The following is a 6,531-nucleotide window of genomic DNA, read 5'->3' as shown; positions in this document are numbered from 1 at the left end:
TTAAGAGCTTGTTAATCAAATGTCAGCAGATTTGACCTAGAAAAAGATTAATATTATAGGGATTAGAACCTATCAATAGGCGATTTGTACCCATTTTATGGGTACCACGCCACTACCAATTTTCTAGGTATAACTAGTTTACCGTGTACACAAAACTCTTGATTCCCAAAACAGCATACAAAATAACTTGGTAAACCCAAAGGTGTTGTTTACGTTTAAACAGCTAGATGGCTACCTATCGTGCAAAATAAACAAACATTCTTCTTTTGGATAACATGCAAGAAAAGTATTAGTGTTGATAAAAATAATAGTATGGCAAAATATTTCAATCGACAAAGAAGACAGAAATAGTAAGTTTTCAATTCACTCCGCATGAATTTATTGTGTAATTCGGTTGAAGTCACTCAAAGTTACAGCAAAAATAATGGGTGCCAGGAACAGAGAAGTCGCCATCATTTTATGCACTGCATTGTATTAGAACACTCTAGTTAGAGTGTGGCCAAGAGGCCATGACGTATCCAAACGAACATGAAATTCGACATATCTCGACAAACATATGATTACGGCCTAAAAGCCAACTGTCAAAATCCACTTTGAATGGAAATTTCGGACAAACCGTTACACGCCAATCACAGATGTTGCTAGCAAACGAAAGAGAAAAGTTTTCTCTTTCATAAACTGTTGTGAACTGTGTTCGACTAGTAACGGTTTATCTTGAATTTCCATTCAAAGTGGATTTTGACAGCTGGCTTTTAGGCCGTAATCACATGTTTGTCGAGATATTTCTATTGTGAATACGTCAAATTTCATGTTCGTTTGGAAACGTCATGGCCTCTTGGCCACACTCTAACTAGAGTGCTCTACATTGTACGGGACTACCACAGACTCTAGGTAAACCGTGTAGCCAAATTTACTGTTTTTTCCCCGCGTGTCTTTATATTTAAAACATCGTCTTTGCCCACGGGGTGATGTAGAAGGTAGACACATTTATTTATGTGCGAGTTTTATTTCAATTTTGGAACGACTAGGAACATGCACGCCACCGAAAAACTACCTAAAATTCAGTACTTTTGACTCAATCTCGTGGTATCGTGCAGGAAGGTAAAATTAGGTAAACCGTGTTGAAGGTAGTTTCCATTTAACTACGGCAAACATAATAACTCAACCTTGAGTTTAATTTACTTAAATTTAAGTTGAATTTACCTAATTTTGAGTATACCCCAAACATCTTAAAAGTACCTTACTGCACGGAAGACCTCGACTGAGTCGAATATCTCGTTTTGTTTTTGACAACACTAATAAGTGCGAAAGCGACGCACAGCTCAAAAGTTCCTAAAATTTGAGTTAAAAGAACTTATTCTGTAGGTTATTTTACGGTTGCGTGTGCAATAGAGAAAACAAAAACACGTGATGACCGTTCTTGTAGCGATTGGTTGGTGATGCTAATATTTACATATTGCGACCTGCCAGTTAAACATTTTTCCTCGAGTATTTTTATTTCTTCTTTGCAACTGAATAACTTCATTGCTTGAATGAATTTCGAGTATTGTGTAATAATTCCATTCCCAGCGAGTAGATCGGTTTTCATTGGCACAATCAGCTTACTATGCAACCGGTGAATCGATCGAATGTTGCACCGACTCTTATAAGACTTTCAAATGGGTGCTGGTTGCCGCGACAACTAATATTTTCCTAATACCACAATATTTTTTCCCTGAAATCTCAAATATGTGCCGCTCGTTTGATTCGTATTGTATGTAGATCGACGATTTGATGGGCACAAGACATGACACGTTAGGTCACAATAGGTAAATTCCATATTAAATTTGCAAAAGGGCGAATAAGATTTGTAAACAAAGTTTTATTTTGATGGTTTCTCTTAATTTACTATAATTTCAGAGCAGAAAACAATTGAATTTACTTCTACGAAGGGTAAAAATTTACATTAACACATATTTTTCATGAAATTCCACTCTACAGCAGACTAATGAGCGAAACAAGTTTGTTTACAAAAAAACAGTTTCGCCCTTTTGACGAATTAATATTGAATTATTGATAGGAATAATAAATAACATTTGTGTATACATTTCAGGTAGATTGACAGTCTGTCTTCGTTTATATTTTAATAACGTGTTATAACACACTCAAAAATGACGATAACGTCGTATGATTTACTATTTTACCTATCAAGCTTTACTCTGGCAATAGAATTATTTTCGTGTATGAGTATAAAAGTCACTGAAAGAAGCTCCAGCAAATCATTGAACTGTAGAAATCGTCCCGGTAAAGTCAGCTAGTCCTAGCACAATGTTTTGCTGTCCAGGTTGTGAAGATCAGTACATTAATAAAACTGATTTATTGGATCATTTGAAAGTTCATATAACATTGCGTGAATTCGTCTGTAAGTGCTCCAAGATATGTGATTCATATAACCGTTTCAAACGACACTTTTTAAAGTGTAGCTCAACACCGTCACCGCGGAACCAATACCGCGAGGGAGAAAACAGTAATATTACTCAAAGCATCGCATGTTCTGCATCAATGAACTTTGGTACAGGATCCACAATTGATGAATCTAGTAGCAGAATGGAATCAACACAATTTGATCAGCGTGATGATAGTGTAACGGAATCCTTAGACAAAGAAAGTGTGCCCCAAACTAGTGATCATATAATAGTAAAAATGCTACTTAAATTTATGTCAGATTCTGTTTTAAGCAGAAAGAAAGCTTTAGAGTTTGTATTGGAACTAAGTATGTATACATCGGATTTGTTGAAAAATGTAGGTGAAGAATTACGGTGCTTTATAAAAGAGGATCAGATAGGAAGTTACAATAATGTTTTAAAAAAGCAAGTCGACAGATTTTGTTTCAAAACCGAGTCACAAATCCAGACATTTTTGAAAAGCAAAAATTTGTTTGACTATCCAGAAATTGCAATCGTTGATAATACTTTAGCTCCTATTACAAAACAGGGCGAAAGGGTTCTTGGACGGAAGCCTTGCACTGTAGTAATACCATGTATTAGCACATCTCTGAAATTATTCTTCGAGAGAGATAATCTTTTGGAGTTAACTCTAAAATATGTGTCCAAATTACAACAAGATAACAGTGGAAGAATTAGTAACTATATTCAAGGGCAAGCATGGAAGGAAAAAATCAGCAATCTTGATCCAGATAAAATCTACATTCCATTATTTCTGTACAATGATGATTTTGAGCCCGACAACCCATTGGGAGCACACAAAGGAAAAAACTCTCAATGCGCGTTCTACCTGTCGAGTCCAGTCATTCCTAATCGTTACAAAGCCAAGCTTAGTGGATTGATTCCAGCAATGTTCATAAATTCAAAGTTGAAGAAAACAAACCCCCATCGTGTATATGATCTGCTAATACAAAAGTTTGTTTCAATTCAGAATTCTGGATTTAATTAGCAAGGGACTGGAAGGTGAAGTATATTTTTCAATATTTAGAGCCATAGTACTCAAGGGAGAGCAAGGTGTTGAAAGGAGAAAGTTTTAGAAAAGCGTGGAAGGATCATATATGCAAGCTTAGAGCTCACCGGCGACTTAACCCTTTGTCTGCTACCGTAGTGGTCAAGGTCTTTTGGCATTACCGACTCGGTTCCGACAGCATGAAGTAACAAGTTACTTTACGCTTGTTCGGACATGCCGTAGACTCAGGTGATTCGCATTTCTAATGCCAAAAGACCTTGACCACTACGGTAGCAGACAAAGGGTTAAGTCGCCGGTGAGCTCTAAGCTTGCATATATGATCCTTCCACGCTTTTCTAAAACTTTCTCCTTTCAACACCTTGCTCTCCCTTGAGTACTATGGCTCTAAATATTGAAAAATATACTTCACCTTCCAGTCCCTTGCTAATTAAATGCCGAAAAAACTGTTGACAAATTAACTCAATAGGTCGTTAACAAAAATGGTTAACAAAAAAATGGTAAAAACAGAATTCTGGACTTGCTATCAGAACAAAAACAGGGATTACTACAATTTATCCTCTTTTATGTATGTTTACTGGTGATAACCTTTCTTTAAACTATATTGGAGGTTTTACTACAAGTTTCAGATCAGATCGATATTGCCGTTTCTGTTCTTCAAATCGTAATGAAATGCAAGGTATGATTGAAGAAGATGTTTCAACTCTTCGCTCCCATTCGAAATATTTGAACGATGTCGAAAAGCAGAACATGAGAGAGACAGGTATCAAAATTTTGTGTCCGTTCGTATGCATACCTACTTTTAACGTAATCCATGCTCTAAATTTTGATCCAATGCATGACTTTGGCGAAGGAATTTTACCTTACGTGGTTTCACTTGTAATATCAAAACTTCTTCAGGATAATGGTTCAGAGACATTTACGTTAGAAACGATTAATAGACGAAAAAGTTTATTTGATTATGGCATGTACAAAATAGGTAATATTTCTGAAGATATAACAGAATCAAACCTTAACGAAAAGTGTTTGAAAATGTCTTCTTCTGAAATATTTACGTTTGTGGATTTTTTACCATTAATGATCGGAGAACAAATTCCCGATGGAGATGTTACTTGGAGCTATTTTCTCAAGCTCAGACAAATCGTTCAATTCTCATTTAGGCCAAGTTTTTCACAAGAAGATATTGATGAATTCAAGTATATGATTAAAGAGCACCATATTATGTTTCGTGACATTTTCAAAGAACCTTTTAAGCCTAAAATGCACTTTCTAGTGCATTATCCATCGGCTATTGTTAGAAATGGACCATTACATCAAACTGATGGTATGAGAGGTGAAAGTAAAAACAGAGACGTTAAACAATATGCAAGAGTGAATTTTAATAGGAAAAATCTTAGTAAGTCAATAATGATTAAAGAAGCTTACAAAATTGGGTATAACTCACTTATTGTTTATAAAGAACATGATTTCTATTTAATTAATCCTAGTACGAAATGCATAGATCAGTTACAAATACCAGATGTACAATCAGAAGAAACTGAAATTTGCCAACAATCAACGTTTGGTCGGTATGATGACATTAAAATATCAGATAAAACCTGTTTTAAAATTAAGGAAGACTTTGTCAACGTAAAAAGTATTATAATAATGAGAAGCCGTGTGGTGTCCGGCGGGCTGAAATCTTTTTGCACTATTTCAACCAAGAATAGAACCTCTGGGAACTGCTCCCATGTCGTAAGAGGCGACTAACAACATGCTAGGAGTTCCTAGGCCGAGGTTTTGTTCCGTACCGAAGACTTAATCTGGGCGGACCTTAAGGTTTTCCATATTACCCTCTTTCCAGTCTGTATTTAGTGAATCACTGACATATACCTTTTCTGATTCGCCTTTCTTGATTGTGTACCAACGTTTTAAGTTTCTTCTGGCGGTTGTATATTAGCCGTAAATGACGAAATCTAATTCTACACTAAGTAACAGAATATATTAATATACCGGCACTTCCACGCCAAGGTTTAACTTCCAAAGCTTTGGCTTAAAAACCGTTTTTAAAAAATGGAAACTTTCATGCAGGAAATTTATTGAATTGGCCTAAGATGGAGCTGTCGAATTTCACAAAAAGCTTTTTATGTTGCAAGTGATCTGTAGTTGTGTTAAATTAGGTATTTTTCTATTATATTTGGAACCGTCTACCGACAAATCTACATTTACGAATACCTCCAAAAGTGACTTCTTGAGGTCTCATGAAGGCCTGATACTAGCTTAATGATACTTTTGCTTTTCTAAACAGTAATAAAAATCTCAACATTCAAGAACTTCACTTTGTCAGAAAATGTAGGGCCATCGGAAGCTAAAACTTCGTAAAATCGCACTCCTGGTCCTTTTTTCAGTGCAGTACTCTACGTCACTCGTTCAAATTTGCACCGCTCTTATGGTAGTCGGTATTTGCTAGTATTACTGTTCTCCCATCCATTCTGGTAGTCAAACGGTGGGATAGCAAAATTCTTACAAGTTTCCTATCTCATGCCTCCACGCGATTCTAAGTCTATTGATGACATTTGGTCCTTAGACCGCAGAATGAGAGGGTGCGAACAGAATGAGAGGGTGCGAACAGATCTAGTCGAGAAAACATTGCCGTAAAAATGAATAGTTGATCGGAAATTAGCCCCAATACGACTAATCTGACTAGTATCTATGAACACGGCTCAATACGTATTGAAAATTCGCCGCGTCTGTTTTTATGAACCTAATTTAAAGCTCCGTTATTGCTAACAAGCCCGTGCATCAGATTAACAATCCTTTATATTTCCCTTCAGTGTTCGGTATTATCGCTCGTATACTTGTATTCCACAAACAATCCGATATGGAAAATAAGAAATACTTTCCTTGATTTATAACATCTCGCGCTATTTTTGCCAGTATAATATGCTGTCACTTGGTAGTTTTCAAGCCAATAAATATATCGTAGAGAAGAAGTAGCGAGTTCTGTCCAAATACTGTTGCAATAAATAGTGATCCGGCCCAATTTCGCAGATAAGATTAGCTTTTCCAGGCAATACTCCCACGATCGGCTGTGTGGAGTTC

This window comes from Topomyia yanbarensis, chromosome 2, assembly GCF_030247195.1.
Source record: "Topomyia yanbarensis strain Yona2022 chromosome 2, ASM3024719v1, whole genome shotgun sequence".
Classification (NCBI taxonomy): Eukaryota; Metazoa; Arthropoda; class Insecta; order Diptera; family Culicidae; genus Topomyia; species Topomyia yanbarensis.
The sequence above is the reverse complement of the archived record's forward strand: the minus strand, read 5'-3'. Positions refer to the sequence as shown.